This window comes from Manis pentadactyla, chromosome 14 (genome assembly GCF_030020395.1).
Source record: "Manis pentadactyla isolate mManPen7 chromosome 14, mManPen7.hap1, whole genome shotgun sequence".
Lineage (NCBI taxonomy): Eukaryota > Metazoa > Chordata > Mammalia > Pholidota > Manidae > Manis > Manis pentadactyla.
In genome coordinates this window covers 90,653,996-90,672,476 of record NC_080032.1, presented here as the reverse complement: position 1 = coordinate 90,672,476, position 18,481 = coordinate 90,653,996, and the positions used below count along the sequence as shown (strand labels likewise).

Sequence of the window (18,481 nt, the reverse complement as noted above, 5' to 3'; positions counted from 1 at the left end):
GGCAGAGGATATCCAGGGCAGTCCAGGGCCACCTGGAAGTTTCTAATGCCTGGTGTGATGTAGTTTTGAAGAGTCCAAAAAGGGGAGTTGCCCAGCCTGCTGGGACCAGTGATTACATGCAGGCAGACATCTCCAGGCAGTCTGGCTACGCTGCCCATGTATTCATGACCTCCTCAGCATAATGCTTTTCTTTTTAAGACTTCTATTTATTTAAAACTTTTTAAGTTCTATATGTACAATTTGTGTGTATATAAAAATAAAGTGACACTTTTATAATATATACATTTTAAAGCAATGTGAACTGAAGTCAATTGTGTTACAGAGGCCAACATAATGTTAACATTCTATTTTTAAAAAATAACTAATTTTACAGTATTTTTAAGTGTTAGAATTGCAAGGAGTCAAGCTATTCCTTATACTGAAACAGGTGAATTCAAAATCTCCTGCTCTTCTTATTTTATCTACTGGCATGCTTGGGTTCAGGCACTGTGGGCTTCAAAGAGAAAGAATTACAGGTTTGCCAAATGACTCCATAATCGGTGTTGATTGCTTAATTCTGAACTACATCAGTAGCTAACCACTGATTGTGAAATGCCCAGATTTAGTCTATTTTCTTTACTGTTTACACAATGTAGAATAAACATTTGGGCAAGAGATGAAAATACTAAAGAACCTCAAGAAACTTTCAAAATACAGTATGCTCTAAAACTCTCACACGTTCTTGCCCAGGATGATCTGTTCTACACTTAACCTCCTAAAAAGTGAGTTAGCATCTAAAGTAGACACATATGTGAAAAAGCCATTGTCGCCAGTTCTTAATTGTAATATATGACAAGAAAATTTTTCATGAGACTGTCAGTGGGGGGGGGTTGAAGATAAATTTTATTTTTATTTTTATTAAGGTATCATTGATATACACTTTTGTGAAGGTTTCACATGAAAAACATTGTGGGTACTACATTCACCCATATTATCAAATTCCCTCCACACCCCATTGTAGCCACTGTCCATCAGTGTAGTAAGATGCCACAGAGTCACTACTTGTCTTCTCTGTGTTATACTGTCTTCCCTGTGAACCGCCCCCCCAACACCATGTGTGCCAATCATAATACCCCTCAATCCTTTTCTCCTCCCGAGCCACCTACCCTCCCCAAACCCTTCCCTTTGATAACTGCTAGTCCCTTCTTGGGTTCTGTGAGTCTGCTGCTGTTTTGTCCCTTCAGTTTTTCTTCGTTGTTATACTCCACAGATGAAGGAAATCATTTGGTACTTGTCTTTCTCCACCTGGCTTATTTCACTGAGCAAAATACCCTCTAGCTCCATCCATGTTGTTGCAAATGGTAGGATTTGTTTCTTTCTTATGGCTGAATAATATTCCATTGTGTATATGAACCACATCTTCTTTATGCATTCATCTACTGATGGACACTTAGGTTGCTTACATTTAATGGCTATTGTAAATAGTGCTGCAATAAACATAGGGGTGCATATGTCTTTTTGAATCAGGGATCTTGTTTTCTTTGGGTAAATTCCTAGCAGTGGAATTCCTGGGTCAAACAGTATTTCTATTTTTAGTTTTTTGAGGAACGTCCATACTGCTTTCCACAGTGGTTGAACTAGCTTACATTCCCACCAGCAGTGTAGAAGGGTTCCCCTTTCTCCGCATCCTCGCCAGCATTTGTTGTTCCTTGTCTTTTCGATGTTGGCCATCCTAACTGGTGTGAGGTGATATCTCCTTGCAGTTTTAATTTTCATTTCCCTGATAATTAGTGATGTGGAGCATCTTTTCATGTGCCTGCTGGCCATCTGAATTTCTTCTTTGGAGAATTGTCTGTTCATATCCTCTGCCCATTTTTTAATCAGGTTATGTGCTTTTTGGGTGTTGAGGTGTGTGACTTCTTTATATATTTTGTATGTTAACTCCTTGTTGGATATGTCATTTATGAATATATTCTCCCATACTGTAGGATGCTTTTTTGTTCTACTGGTGGTGACCTTGGCTGTACAGAAGCTTTTTAGTTTGATGTAGTCTCTTCTGTTCATTTTTGCTTTTGTTTCCCTTTCCCGAGCAGATGTGTTCATGAAAAAGTTGCTCATGTTTATATTCAAGAGATTTTTGGCTATGTTTTCTTCTAAAAGTTTTATGGTTTCATGACTTATATTCATGTCTTCGATCCATTTTGGATTTACTTTTGTGTATGGGGTTAGACAATAATCCAGTTTCATTCTCTTACATGTAGCTGTCCAGTTTTGCCAACACCAATTTTTGAAGAGGCTGTCATTTCCCCATTGTATATCCATAGGTCCTTTATCATATATTAACTGATCATAAATGCTTGGGTTTATATCTGGGCTCTCAATTCTGTTCCATTGATGTATAAGCCTGCTTTTGTGCCAGTACCAAATTGTCTTGATTACTGTGGCTTTGTAGTAGAGCTCAAAGTCAGGAGCATAATCCCCCAGCTTTATTCTTCCTTTTCAGGATTATTTTGGCTATTTGGGATCTTTTGTGGTTCCATATGAATTTTAGAACTATTTGCTGTAGTTCGTTGAAGAATGCTATTGGTATTTTGATAGGGATTGCATTGAATCTGTAGATTGCTTTAGGCAGGATGGCCATTTGCACAATATTAATTCCTCCTATCCATGAGCACAGGATGTGTTTCCATCTATTGGTGTCTTCTTTAATTTCTCTCATGAGTGTCTTGAGTTTTCAGGGTATAGGTCTTTCACTTCCTTGGTTAGGTTTATTCCTAGGTATTTTATTCTTTTTGTTGCAATTGTGAATGGAATTGTTTTCCTGGTTTCTCTTTCTGCTACTTCATTGTTAGTATGTAGGAATGCAACAGATTTCTGTGTGTTGATTTTGTATCCTGAAACTTTGCTGAATTCAATTACTAGTTCTAGTAGTTTTGGGGTGGATTCTTTAGGGTTTTTTATGTACAATATCATGTCATCTACAAACAGTCACAGTTTAACATCTTCCTTACCAATCTGGATGCCTTTTATTTCTTTATGTTGTCTGCCGTGGCTAGGACCTCCAGTACTATGTTGAATAAAAGTGGGGAGAGTGGGCATCCCTGTCTTGTTTCTGATCTTAGAGGAAAAACTTTCAGCTTTTTGCTGTTAAGTATGATGTTGGCTGTGGGTATGTCATATATGGCCTTTATTATGTTGAGGTACTTACCCTCTATACCCATTTTGCTGAGAGTTTTTATCATGAATGGGTGTTGAATTTTGTCAAATGCTTTTTCAGCATCTATGGAGATGATCATGTGGTTTTTATCCTTCTTTTTGTTGATGTGGTAGATGATGTTGATGGATTTTCTAATGTTGTACCATCCTTGCATCCCTGGAATAAATCCTACTTGATCATGATGGATGATTTTTTTGGTGTATTTTTGAACTCGGTTTGCTAATATTTTGTTGAGTATTTTTGCATCTCTATTCATCAGGGATATTGGTCTGTAATTTTCTTTTTTTGTGGTGTCTTTGCCTGGTTTTGGTATTAGAGTTGTGGTGTCTTTGCCTGGTTTTGGTATTAGAGTAATGCTGGCCTCAGCGAATGAGTTTGGAAGTGTTCTCTCCTCTTCTACTTTTCTGAAACTTTAAGGAGGATGGGTATTAGGTCTCCACCAACTGTTTGGTAAAATTCAGTGGTGAAGCCATCTGGTCAAGGGTTTTGTTCTTAAGTAGTTTTTTTATTACCAATTCAACTTCGTTGCTCATAATTGGTCTGTTCAAATTTTCTGTTTCTTCCAGGGTCAGCCTTGGAAGGTTGTATTTTTCTAGAAAGTTGTCCATTTCTTCTACATCATTCAGTTTGTCAGCATATAATTTTTCATAGTATTCTTTCATAATTATTTGTTTTTCTGTGGTGTCCATAGTGATTTTTCCTTTCTCATTTCTGATTCTGTTTATGTGTGTAGACTCTTTTTTTCTTGGTACGTCTGACTAGGGCTTTATCTATTTTGTTTATTTTTTCGAAGAATGAGCTCCTGGTTTCATTGATTCTTTCTTTTGTTTTATTCTTCTCGATTTTATTTATTTATTCTCTGATCTTTTTTCCTTCCTTCTACTAACTTTCGGCCTCATTTGTTCTTTTTCTAGTTTCATTAATTGTGAGTTTAGACTGTTCACATGGGATTGTTCTTCTTTCCTGAGGTAGGCCTGTATTGCAATATATTTCCCTCTTAGCACGGCCTTTGCTGCATCCCACAGATTTTGCAGTGTTAAGTTATTGTTTTCATTTGTCACCATATATTGCTTGATCTCTGTTTTTATTTGGTCATTGATCCATTGATTATTTAGGTGCATGTTGTTAAGCCTCCATGTGTTTGTGGGCTTTTTTATTTTCTTTGCATAATTTATTTCAAGTTTCATACCTTTGTGGCCTGAGAAGCTGGTTGGCACAATTTCAATCCTTCTGAATTCACAGAGGCTCTCTTTTTGGCTTAGTATATGATCTGTTTTAGAAAATGTTCCATGTGCACTTGAGAAGAATGTGTATCCTGCTGCTTTTGGGTGTAGAGTTCTGTAGATGTCTGTTAGGTCCATCTGTTCTAATGTGTTGTTCAGTGCTTTTGTCTCCTTACCTATATTGTGTCTGGTTGATCTGTCCTTTGGAGTGAGTGGTGTGTTGACGTCTCCTAGAATGAAGGCATTGCATTCTATTTTCTCCTTTAATGCTTTTAGTATTTGTTTCACATATGTAGGTGCTCCTATTTTGGGTACATAGATATTTATAATGGTTATATCCTTTTGTTGGATTGACCCCTTTATCATTATGTAGCGTCCTTCTTTGTCTCTTGTTACTCTCTTTGTTTTGAAGTCTATTTTGTCTGATACAAGTACTGCAATTCTTGCTTTTTTTTTCCCTATTGTTTGTATGGAATATCTTTTTCCATTCCTTCACTTTTAGTCTGTGTATATCTTTGGGTTTGAAGTCTGTTGTAGGCATATAGACTGGTCTTACTTTTTTATCCATTCAGTAATTCTATATCTTTTGATTGGTGCATTCAGTCCATTTACATTTAGGGTGGTTATCAATAGGTATGTACTTATTGCCATTGCAGTCTTTATATTTGTAGTTACCAAAGGTTCAAGGATACCTTCTTTACTATCTAATAGTCTAATTTAACTCACTTAGTACACTATTGTAAACAGAATCTAAAGGTTCTTTTTCTTCCCTCCCTTCCTTTTCTTCCTCCTCCATTCTTTATATATTTGGTATCATATTCTGTACTCTTTGTATGTCCCTTGAGTTACTTTTGGGGTTGCTGATTTAATTTTGCATTTCCTTTGTAATTAATTGGTCTACTTCCTTTACTGTGGTTTCATTTTCTTTGTTGACAGCTATTTAGCCTTAGGAACACTTCTGTCTATAGCAGTCCCTCCAAAATACACTGTAGAGACAGTTTGTGGGAGGTAAATTCTCTCAACTTTTGCTTATCTGGAAATTGTTTAATCCCTCCTTCAAATTAAATGATAATTTTTCCAGGTAGGGTATTCTTAGTTCAAGGCCGTTCTGTTTCATTGCATTAAAGACATCATGCCACTCCCTTCTGGCCTGTAAGGTTTCTGCTGAGAAATCTAATGATAGCCTGATGGGTTTTCCTTTGTATGTGATCTTTTTTCTCTCTCTGGCTGCTTTTAATACTCTGCCCTTATCCTTGATCTTTGCCATTTTAATTATTACATGTTTTGGTGTTGTCCTCCTAGGGTCCCTCGTGTTGGGAGATCTGTGCACCTCCATGGCCTGAGAGACTATCTCCTTCCCTAGATTGGGAAAGTTTTCAGCAATTACCTCCTCAGTGACACTTTCTATCCCTTTTTCTCTCTTCTTCTTCTTCTGGTACCCCTATAATACGAGTATTGTTCTGTTTGGATTGGTCACACAGTTCTCTCAATATTCCTAGAGATCCTTTTTTCTCTCTGTGCCTCAGAGTCTTTGTATTCCTGTTCTCTGATTTCTATTTCATTTACCAACTCCTCTACTTCATCTAATCTGCTTTTAAATCCCTCTATTATATGTTTCATTTCAGATACTGTATTTTTCAAAGTTTCTTTCTCTTTCTTGAATTCCTCTCTGAGGTTTTGACTATTTTTCTGTAGCTCCATGAGCATGTTTATGATTTTTATTTTGAAACCTCTTTCAGGAAGATTGATGAGTTGTTTTACTTGGCCCTCTTTCTGATGTTTGTGATATTTGGGTTTGAACCAGGTTCCTTTGACATTTCATATTTGTAGGTGGCACCTGCTAGTGCCCAGACGCTTTACTCTCTGGAGCTGCTCCATCCCTGGAGCGATGGTGGGGGCCGCACGCAAGCGGTGCTGGTACCTGCTGGGAGGAAAGAGCTCTCTCCTACTTCCCAGCTGCAGTGCCTGACTTCACTGCCAGGGCCAGTAGGCCAAGCACCCAGGGAGGACCCTCTATGCTATGACCTTGTAGCTGCTGTAGGTGGGGCTGCCCTGTGGTTGGCCTGGTGCAATGGCAGGGTCAACAGGTTTGCGAGCCAGTGCCAGCAGGAGGAAAGAACAGCAGGCTGCATATCATGTTGGGGTCCTCAGAGCTCCAAGGGATGGAGCGCCTGAAGCTCCTGAAAGTTCCCAACCTTCTGGGCTGAGTGTGCTGGGACAATTTTTTCCACCTGTCCCCTCTCCTGAGCAGCAAGCTCCATGCAGTCCTTGCACCTTTAGCAGCCCTCATGTTGTCGGGAAGTCTCTCAGAGTACTCGCCTTTCTTTTATTCCAGAGCAGCCAGTTGTGGGTGCCTGTTCTCCGTAAGTGGCTGGAATCTCAGTCTCTCCTAATATTCCACCTGCCTTAGCTTTCCAACCCCACTAAACTCGAGCACCATGTAAAGTGGGTTCATGCTCCCAGAGCAGATCTCCAGGGCTGGAAGTTAAGCAGTCCTAGGCCTCCACCCTCTCCCCTCTCCATTTCTCTTCCTCCCACCAGTGAGCTGGGGTGGGAGAAGGGCTTGGGTCTTGCTGGATCATGGCTTTGGTACTTTACCCTTTTCTGTGAGGTCTGCTCTTTTCCCCAGATGTAGACATTCTGTTGCAGCATTCTTTCCCCTTGCTTTTTCAGGATTAGTTGTATTTGCTATATTTTCATAATGTATGTGGTTTTGGGAGAGGTTTCTGTCTCACCTCTCACGCTGCCATCTTTAAGCCAATCCTAGATAATACTTTCAACAAGAAGTACTCCTGTCTTCAAAGAAGACAGTTGATATCAGCTGAGATAAGATTCCACAAGAAATATGTGCAGTAATGGAAGTTTCTAGAAGTGAATCCTTCTGGAGTTCCTGAGCTGGAGGCATCTGTCTTGACCATGTAGGACAAGGGTGTTTCATAAGACAGGACCAGGACAGAGGTAACTAAGGTCTTTAGTCTTTTTAGTCCTTAGTTTTCTGTGGTGGCTAAAATGAATTACCATGGACTCTGTGGCTTAAAACAACACAAGTTCACTTTTTATATGGTTCTGGAAGCCAGAAGTACAAAATCACACTGGGCTAAAGTCAAGGTGTCATCATAGCTGGCTCCTTCTTGTGGCTCTTGGGGGGAATTTCTTCTTGCCTCTCCAGTGTCTAGAGGTTGCTGACACTCCTTAGCCTGGGCTGATCACGGTATCATCCCAACCGCTGCTTCACTCGTCACCTCCCTTCCTATTTGATCTCCTGCCTCACCCAGAAGGCCCACCCAGATAACCCAGCATAATTTTCCCATTGTAAAATCCTTAATTATGCCTTCAAAGTCCTTTTTGACATACAAAGTAATATCCTCAGGTTCTGGAGGTCAGGACGTGGACATCTTTGGGGGCACTATTCATTCTACCATGGCTTCTAAAATGCTACAGAAACTTCCTGACTTTCTGAGAAGATTTCTTACTTGGGGCAGTCAGAATATAAATGGGAAAAATAGTATGCAGATTATGGGTCAAATTCCAGGGAATGAGAATCTTTGATTTTCTGGAAAGCAGATAAAGAAACAACTTCTGTTCCAAAATTCTTGATAATTTGCATCATGTAGACCCTCTAAAATGGATTAGGTGCAGCATATAAATTCAAACAGGAGTCTCAAATACCGGAGTTCATAAGATGTTAGGTCCAGATTTTATGTCTTAGTCTAAGAGGTTGTCTGGAAGGTAGTGTGGCCATTTCATAGACCAAACACTATCCTGATAGACATGCATTGACCAGGCATTTTCTGAAGGCCATCTTTCTTTCTCATTTTACCAGACTCAGAGAATTGTTGGGCCTCTGGGGTACAGTTTTGTTAAAGTTTGTGTCCCATCAAGTTGAGACAGGAGGGTGGAGAGAAGTAGATAATGCTTACAGGTTGTGGCTATTTAATGCCAGTGGTCCTTGTGTAGAGCTCCTGTTCTTATTTTCCCTTATGAGAACACCAGAAATCCTTCAGGGAAACTGTGAGGAACCCCTGCTTCAAGTTGGTGTCCATTATATCATCATGAAGGACCTGAGCTCAGAGCTCTTTGGACCAGGCATGACGCTGACTGCATTTCCCCCCTTCACCTATTTCACCCACCCACCCCTTGCCCCTGTATGGCAATAACCAGCCTGTTCACTGTGTTTATGAGTCTGTTTCTGTTTTGTTTGTTAATTTGTTTTGATTTTCAGAATCCACATATAAGTGAAACCATATGGTATTCCTCTTTCCCTGACTGACTTATTTCACTGAGCATAAGACCCCCAGGTCCACCCATGTTGTCACAAATGGCAGGACTTCTTTCTTTTTTATGGCTGAGTAATATTTCTTTGGGTATATGTACCACATCTTTGTCCATTCATCCACTCATAGACACTTAGTTTGCTTCCATATCTTGGCGATTGTGAATAGCTCTGCAGTAAACATAGGGGTACATACAACTTTATGAAGTGATTTTGGGTTTTTTGGGTAAATTCCAAGAAATGGAATTGCTGGGTAGTATAGTATTTCTATTTTAGTTTTTGTGGGCAACCTCCATACTGCTTTCCATAATGGCTGCACCAATTTACATTTTCACCAGTAGTGTAGGAAAGTTCCCTTTTCTCTACACCCTCACCAATACTTGTTATTTCTTGTCTTGTTGATACTCATCTTTCTGGTGTGTGGTGATAATCTTCTTGCGGGTTTGATTTGCATTTCTCTGATGATTAGTAATGTGGAGTATGTTTTCATATGTCTGTTGGCCATCTGTATGTCTTCTTTGGGAAAATATCTATTGAGGTCCTCTAACCATTTTTTAATCAGGTTATTTGATTTTTGGTCTTGAGTTACATGAGTTCTCTATACATTTTGAATATTTGCCCCATACCAGATGAATTTGCAAATATATTCTCCCATATAGTAGGTTGCCTTTTCATTTTGTTGATGGCTTTTTTTGCTGTGCAAAACCTTTTTAGTTTGATGTAGCCCAACTTGTTTATTTTTGCTTTTGTTTCCCTTGCCCAGGGAGATGTATCCAGAAAAAAATCTTTAATGTTGATGTTCAAGAGTTTACTGCCTATGTTTTCTTCTAATAGTGTTACAGTTTCAGGTCTTATCTTTAGGTCTTTAATCCATTTTGAGTTTAACCATCAACTTATACAATCGAATACCCTTTCCCATTTCCTATTTTGACTTCCTCAGTGTGCTACAGAGCTATCATCCTGAAGTCTCTTGATCCCAGGTCAGTGCCATTGTTTCTCAAATTTATTTTTCAATTTACTGAAGTGTATTCTCTGGTAGTTTTGGTTTTCATGAAGGCTACACAGGACATACATTTTCTGAGTTCCTTAACAGCAGAGTGGCACTGTTGTGTAAGAGTGTGTCTTCTGCAGCCAGACACCCTGGATTCAGAACCCAGTTCTGCCTTCTATGAGTAGCCTGACCTTTGGCCAGCTTCTCATTTTTTCTTATGCCTCTGTTTGCTCATTTGTGAAACCAGGAATAATAATAGTATCAAGTTAATTGGATTGTTCTGAGGATTAAATTAATTAATTAATAATTGCAAAGAACTTAGTGCTGTACCTGGTTCATCATAAGAATTCAACAAATAGAAACTGTTTTATAAGCCTGAAAATGTCATTATTTCCCCTTATCCTTGACTAATAGTTACTCTAAGAAATCTAGATTCAAAATAATTTTCTCTTAAAGTTCTGAGTGAACTTAAGTGTTGCTATTGAGATGCTTAATTTTATTTTCTTTGTAGATAGCTTTTAAATTTTTATCTCTTAACCATTCTGGTATATTTTCACATTTCTGTTTATATTTGGAATTCTAAAGTTTGACCAGGATGTGTCTAGGTATAGTGTTTTTATTTCACACTCATTAGTACTCAGGGAAATCTTTCATTCTGAGGATTCTAGTTTTTCTCTCATTGACATTTTCTTCTACTGCTACTACTCGTCCTGCATCACCTCTGCTCTCTTCTGTAGTGATGCCTACCACTTCTGCAACTTTATATTCAAGATCACTAATTTGTTCCTTCACCTGATTCATTTAATTAATTCTATTACCTATTTTTTCTTCTTAACAGTCATATTTTAAGGCCTCTTTCTTATTTTCCATATTGATCTTTTTTATAGCAATCTATTCTTGTTCTGTTCTTGCAATATCCTCTTAAATCTCCTTGAAAATACTATTTTTACTTTATGAAATTTCTTTTCTGTTCCATGCATGATCTCTCTTGCTTCTAGATCAGTTGTTGTTTGTTACTTACTGATCTTTTTCTTTCTTGCTGTATATTTTCCTCAAGTACTTAGTTGCTTGTTTGTATTTAAGGATAAAGGACCATTGATTGGTGTAGGTAGGCAGTCTGAATTCATTTAGGTCTGATGACAGGTATATAGGTTTGACTACCCAAAAGCCCTCTCCCTGACAGAGGGCTGCCTTTGGGTAAGTGAACGATTCCTGGGGATCAGGCAGCCTTCCCAGTTCAAGGGCAAGAGATGGGCTGGCAATGGCCGAGTAAAAAGACCTTCACAATCAGCAGGGGGCTGATTCTGAGCTAGGCCAATCACAGTGTTCTAGGAGCTTCTAGACCCAACACACTTGGTTGCATGACCTCCTTTGTATTTCTGTTTTGGAGGCCCAAAGTTACTTCAGGCTCTTTTCTTCCTTTTTCCTTCAGTCCCGAGAAGGACATAAGGAATTTAGCAGCTCCTCCCAATATCTGCCCTTCAGTCCAAATGACTTGATCTTTGTGCCTGCAGACTGTAAACATGAATCTTTCTAGGAAGCTACTCGGAAGAACGGCTCTTACCTCCTCTGCAGCTTTATTCTATGAATATGTAGAGTCATGATTTCCTTTGTTTTGGTTTATCTGACCATTTGAGCCCATCTGCTTTCTATCTTCGGGAAAAACATCATTATTGCTCACCAGCTGATGGCATGTTTTAGTCCAGTGGAATATAACTTAGTCTATTTTATATTATTCCTGGAATTTAATGGAGTCATGAGAGAAGGATGGAAAAAGTATGCTAATTCAGTCATTGTCTTTGTTTGTTTGGGCTGTTAAGACAGAATACCATAGGCTGGGTGACTTACCACCAACAGGAATTCATTTCTCCAGTTCTGGAGGCTGGAAGGCCCAAGACCAAGGCACCAGCAGATCCGGCGTCTGGTGAGGGCCTGCTGCCTGGCCCAGACACGTCTTCTCCCTGTGTCCTCGCGGCAAAGAGGCAGGGACGCTGTCTGGGGCCTCTCCGTTAAGGACTCGCTCTCATTACATCATCTCTTCCCGGCGGCCCTACCTCCAAAAACCATCACAGTAGGGGTTAGATTTCAAGATAAAAATTTGGAGAGACATAAATATGAAATCCGTTGTAGTCATTTTGAACGAGAACTTTTCCACCAATTTCCTAAGATTAAATTTTAGAATTTATCTTTTGCATAGGCAATATGTTCACGTAATTGAAATCACAAGGTATAAAAAGGTGCTGCCGTTTTTTTAGAAAAGCCCCTGGATTAACTCTGAGGCAGTGACTTGAATTACAAATGAGAAATGTCTTTACTTTCTCTTTGTGAACAACAGACAAAGTAATCTCAATCTTAATCTGCATCATAAAGGTTAGTTGGATTCTAAACTTTTGATTTTTGGGGATGGTGTCAGTCATTAGCAGGATTAATAAAAAGTGTTTGTATTCGTTCCTGCCCTCATTTGCCCAACAGCTCCCTGTTCTTCCAAAAGTTAACTATTATCATGCTGTACATGTGGTATTTTGCATGTGTGCAAGTATCTGTAGGATAAATTTAAAGAAGCACAACTGTTGATGCAAAAGGTATATGAATGTCACATTTTGCTAGTTATCGTCAGGTATTGCCAGTCGTCCTCCATAGGGGTCGGGCCAATGAACACTCCCACAAGCAGAGTTTGAGAATGTTTTTCTCCTCAAACACCAATACAGTGAATATATATGTACACATATAATCAAATTTTGAGATAGTTGTTACCATGTTGTTAAAAATAATATCAATTTAGTTTTCATTTGCATTTTTCTTGTTAAAGTGAAGTTAAATATAGTTTCGAATATTTAAGAGCCATTTTATTTCCTTTTCTGTAACTTGTCTTTACAAATATTTTGCCAATTTTTCTGATTAGTTTTGACATCATTTTCTTAGTCGGTTTTAGGGGTTGCTTATGTGTGGTCTGTGATGAATTGCTGATTTTTCTTTGTTTTGCTTTTATATTTGCACATATAAATTTATGTTTATATTGTTGTGCCCAAAGTCGCGAATCCCAGAAGACCACCAAGGAGCCAACACCGATGCAAAAGCAAAGAGCCTTTATTCGAGCTAGCTCGAGCTCAATCTCTCATCTACACCAACGCAGTGGCAAGATGCCAGAGAAAGAGAGCGAGTTTCAGTACCACAAAGGTTTTATGGGGTTCTAGGGCAGTTGGTGGGGTGATGGTCGTGGCTCTGGCTGATTGGCTGGATCTAGGGGTAGTTGGTGGGGTGATAGGTCGTGGCTCTGGTCAATTGGCAGGGTCTAAGGGTGGTGGGTGGGCTCCTTGCTGACTGGAGAGGAGAGAGACCAAGCTCCAATTGGGTGAAGTAGGATCCGGGTCCTGATTGGCTGAAATAGGATCCAGGTCCCGATTGGCTGAGGTAGGATCCCGGTCCCAATTGGCTGAAATAGAATCTGGGAGCTTGCCCTTTCATTCCCCCCTTTCTCTGGATCCTAAGAAGGGACCCAATCATGGGTCTGATAAGGTTTTGCAGTTGTAAGGAGATAAAGGCTGATACTGTTGTCTTAGCACCATTAGCTGGACTGTATTAATCCTATCTTTAATTAAAGTTATCAGTTTATTGAGGATACATGGTCTAAAGGTAAGCAGGAGTAACAAGATTACTAGGGGCTTCTATTGAGCATGGAGGACTATCAGTTGGACGGCCCCCATGTGGTCTCTGACCATCTGGACCAGCCTGTTGATGATATAGGGCCCAAGGGTTAGTAAAATGAGTAGGATGGCAAGGGGTCCTTGAATATTAAAGATAATTTCCTGCCTTGATTTCTCCCTGGGACACTGGTGCCTTGGTTCGGGTGCACATCAAAAGACTGCATGCCCAGCCTCTAAGGTGGGCTGAGATATTGTCTATTTGCTAAAGAATCCTGCCTTTTACTATGCCGTCTACAGCTGGGTCTGCATGCTAAGTCAGTTGCTCAGCTTGCAAAATTACCTAGTCAGATCTGAATGAGGAAAGACAGCACATAGGCCTGGGCCTTTTAGTATGCTAAAGTGAATCTTATACATGATTACAAATGATTAGCATAATAAAACATGTGCTACTCTTCTTTATCCGGGGAACATTAACTGATCTCACTGAAGAATGATTCTAGAGCTTAATGTTCAACATAGTTTTAGTAGGGGGGGTTTCCAGCATGTAGTTACATTGCTCTGACTGCAAATATCCTGCCTTGCTTTCTCCAGAGGCTCTCACCTTATTCTGTCTATGTCTATGGTCCCTGTCTCATTCTTCCCTCTACAGATACTCTAGCTGCTGCTAGGGAAAAGGGGCGATGACCGCTCTGGCTGCTTCGTGCTGAGAAAGGGGGCGCAGTAAAGGGTGCAGCTAGGTCTCCATCACTGGTCAGCTGAGAGGGCCTCAGAAGGTTGGCGCTTCTATTCTGGGTTTCATTTCTATTACTATTTGCAGTTTTGTGGCTTCTAGGCAAGATAAAATAAATTGTGTTATTAGGTTAAGTAGCAACATCTGGAGTTGGATTTTCTATTCTGGAAGGACAAACTTGATGAGATTAAGAATGCATGGCTGAATATGAGAACTAGAAATATGAAGACTCTAATTGAGAATCATAGTCAGGTATTATGGGAAAACTAGAATTCTGGATATTAGGATTTAGTATAGATAAGACAGCATTATTGAAACAACACTTTTCTCTAAAATCACTCTTATTTATATTAGAATTAGCCAGATTAAGAAAACAATTAACGGCTTGATTATTTGCATAAGTGTAGCAAGAAGAGCAATTGATTACATAGGTTCTTTTAAACCTGCCTTGCTGGAACTTTTTGTAAGGAATTTCAGATTGAACTTTTAAAGGCCTCTTGAGGCCAGACAGCCAAGCCAGACTTGCCATCAGGTTTTGCCTGCAGTACCTGTAGATTTGGGTGAATTCTTCTCTTCTCGAGGTCCCCGAGACATCTTGAGGTTCCTGAACCTGCCAGGAAGTGACCTTCCTTACTCACCTGGTAAGGCTGCTGGGAACCCTGTAAGCAAGGTACCGGGCCAGTTCTTCCAAGGCGCTTTGTTGGCTTTATAAAGTCAGCCTTTAGTTCCTTAAAGCTGTTCATATCTGAGTTTATGCACATGTCTCTCAGGTATGACATTCCAGTCAAAGCCTTGGTAGTATAACCTGTGTTTTTAATTGGTCCTCTTACAAGGAATGCAGGTTCTTATTGAACTTATGCAAATAAACATACTGCCATGAAACATAAAAATACTGAAAGCTTTTAAATTCTTGAGGGGTCAGGTAGAGAGAAAGATAAATGTTTCAATTCTGCTTATAAAGGTATTGTCATTCATGAAACTGTTGTCAGCTTAAGAGAAAAAGCTTAAAACACTTTATCAGCAACATCTGAAACAAAAAGTCACAAAACCATCTTCCTTAGTTCACTTATAGCCAATACCTATTCTGCTGAAATCTAGTTCTTTACTAGTTTAGGAGTAATAAAACAGTGACTATAAATGACAAAAGACTTACAAATGACAATGGTTAAAGACCTGATGAGAGCTTACTGTAAGACAGTTGACATAAGGAAATTCTGGTATTTCTGCAACACAAAACATTCAGTAACAAAGTTTAGCATCATTCCCTTTGACAGTGCTTTCCAGGTAATTAAGCAGGTAATTATATATCAGATAGATAAGCCAACTTAGCCAAATACTTTCTCCAATGGGAAAAAGTTCCTCTGACATGTTCCAGGGGCCCTCTGGAAAATATCAGAGTTAACTAGAGGTAAAAGTACCTTTTTGAATTTGATTTTTTTTTTTTTTTGGCACTTGCTTAAATCGGATTATAGGTTGCCATGAAGCAATACTTACCCATTTAACCAGAATGACAACAAAATACCTCAAAGGCAAATAAAGAAGGTCACACAGTTGTTAGCAAAGTTCAGCTTTTAGTCCTTTCAATATTAAGATCTCATTTTCTTAAATACTCCAACTCACTGAGACTTTAAGTATGAGAAACTGCTTTGATAAAACAGAGAACCCTTTGCAATCTTCTAATATTAAGAGCAGAGTAACAGTTAAGAAAACTTTGTCTCAGTTAACTGAAAACAAAATTCTAATTTTGCTGTGTACTTGATACCGAGATTCATTTGCTTTAATTTTATATAGTATGACCATATTAAATTCTTCCAAAACTTTCTACAACCTTCTCCTTATATTTAGAGTTCTCCCTCTAAATAAACAGCTGTACTTTAGAACAAAGTTACTTTCTATTATCAAAAGACACCTTCTTTAGCATGCAGAAATGTTTTCCTTATTACTTTAAGTAGTTTTAATTAGAACTTAAAACCATTAGGTACCTTAATTTCTAGTGAACACTGAGAAGCAGGCTATTGTAAACTGTTACACTAGCATTCTTTAGATTGACAAATTTATGAACATTTTATAATTTCTGTAACTATGAGCTTTACAGTACAATCTCTCAATTAACTTAGCAAAACTTTAAGGTTTTAGGTTACCACAAAGATTCTCAGGCTGCAGATACGTATACACACTGTAACACACTGTTATTAAGAAGTTCACTTGCTATATTTAGTTTACTCATTTGTAACAACTATGTTAGATTACTTACAAGACCTTTACTGAATATTAGACAAAGCCAAGCCTTTAAGCATTTTATTCTTAAAAGATTTAGCAGATAACATCGACTTAAATGACCTTAGATAAACTTAGGCAGCTGATAACTACAAGGACATGCCCGCCTCAGCCAAACCCAAATTAGCATTAATGCTTAACATTTTTTATCAGATTTTTCTGGAAGTTTTAGAATGCCCAATTTTCACAAGCGCTTGTCTTTAAATCAATTTCATTAATACCATCCGGAGGTAGAAAGATATTTTCATTTACACACTTAGACACACAAACATACAGACTGAGACATAATGATAAGGTTCCCTCTGGCAGCCATCAACATTGAAAACTGGCTACTCACTAGAACAAAAGTCTGCCACCGACCCTTCTGGACTTCCACACTGAGGTTGTTAGCTCTTCCCCTGATATCTTTAACCTGTAAAAGAGTGGTTGGATTAAATGTTCCCTCCGGCAGCCAGCCAACGTTAAAGGACGGCCACTCGGAGGTGCAGAAAACACAAAATTTTCCCTTCCTGACGTCCGTGCTCAAATTGTGAGCTCTCTCCCTAACGTCTGAGAAAAATGGTCTGTCATGAGAGACAAGGGGGTCGTCTGCATCTGTCCCATTTCTTCTGTCAACAACAAGACTAACAACAAACAGGCGCCTACAGAGAAGAATCTGCTGTGGCTGCGGAGGCAAAACTGAAAGTAAGTTGAGGGCCTGTCGGACTACAGTGGCAGCCAACTTTCCTCACAGATGAGGACCTCGTCCTCCAGATGGGGGCAAGGGACGTCTCCCAAGACCCCCCGTCGACGACCTGCCAGCGCGTCCACCTAAATCAATGCCGACCCTGATACAGATTGGAGCTCCTACAGGCTTATACAGGCTTGTTTGCAAACAAAAACAGTGAGGCACAGATAAAGACAGAGTGAGACACAGGTAGACAAGGACAGACAGCTAACTGAGTGCACTCACCAGCCGGCACAGGGCCCTCCGGGTCGGGAGTCCTGGGAGTCTCTGGGATCCCGGACGAGCCCCCAAATGTTGTGCCCAAAGTCACAAATCCCAGAAGACAGCCAAGGAGCCAACACTGATGCAAAAGCAAAGAGCCTTTATTCGAGCTAGCTCGAGCTCAATCTCTCATCTACACCAACGCAGTGGCAAGATGCCAGAGAAAGAGAGCGAGTTTCAATACCACACAGGTTTTATGGGGTTCTAGGGCAGTTGGTGGGGTGATGGTCGTGGCTCTGGCTGATTGACTGGATCTAGGGGTAGTGGGTGAGCTCCTTGCTGACTGGAGAGAAGAGAGACCAAGCTCCAATTGGGTGAAATAGGATCCAGGTCCCGATTGACTGAAATAGAATCTGGGAGCTTGCCCTTTCAATATGAAATATGTATTTATATATTTTTGCCTTTATATCCTGCCTTTGGGGTTGTCATGGTCTGAATGTTTGTCTCCTCTCAAAATTCACATGTTGAAACCTCCCTCATGGTGGGAGGAGGGCCTTTGGGAAGTGAGCGGGTCCTGAGAGTAGACCCCTTGTGAATGGGGTCAGTGTCCTTGTAACAGAGGCCCAGGAGAGCTCCCTTGCACCCTGTGAGGTGTTAGCTAAAAGATGGCTGTCTATGAATTGGGAAGGTTACTTTCACCAATGCTGAATCTGCTGGTGCCTTGATCACAGACTTCTCAACCTCTAGAATGCTGAGAAGTAAATTTCTGTGGTTTTGTAAGCTACCAGTTTATGGCATTTATTTAAACAGCCCAAGTGGACTGAGAGATGTGTTTTTCCATGCAGTTGTTTTGGTTGTCAACATGGTTAAATTTACCTTATTTTTTTACTGGCCTATGGGTTTTGTGTTATAGTTAAAGACCATCCCAGTCTGAGAGTATAAAAAATACCTTATCTTTCCTTTGGTCCTTTTAGTTTTACTTTTTTACATTTGAAATTTTGACCATATTGGTTTTGGCTTCATGTGAAGTGTGAGTCTTTAATATAACTTCATTTTTTCTAGATGGCCACCCATTTGTCCCAAGGATTTATACATTCATGTTTGATTTTGGTGTCTGGACCATTTTCCTCAACAGTGGTCAGTCTTTTAACAATTCAAGTACAAGTCTGACCAAAATGATGTAATTCGACTTCTTTTAATTGGACAGTCTTGGGAGCCA

The 18,481-nt window shown here is 39.6% G+C and overlaps 1 protein-coding gene and 1 long non-coding RNA gene across 24 annotated transcripts in view; one reads left to right on the top strand and one right to left on the bottom strand.

Annotated features, from left to right (window-relative positions):
- The window catches only part of LOC130680652 (spidroin-2-like), a 140,933-nt gene that overhangs the window by 62,652 nt on the left and 59,800 nt on the right, over positions 1-18,481 (top strand). The gene's annotated exons all lie outside the window — the stretch shown is intronic.
- LOC130680653 (uncharacterized) lies at positions 14,850-16,957 on the bottom strand. The gene is made up of 2 exons (XR_008993687.1): positions 16,672-16,957; positions 14,850-15,280 (listed from the first exon to the last, which is right to left on the bottom strand). It is a non-coding gene; the product is annotated as an uncharacterized LOC130680653 (long non-coding RNA).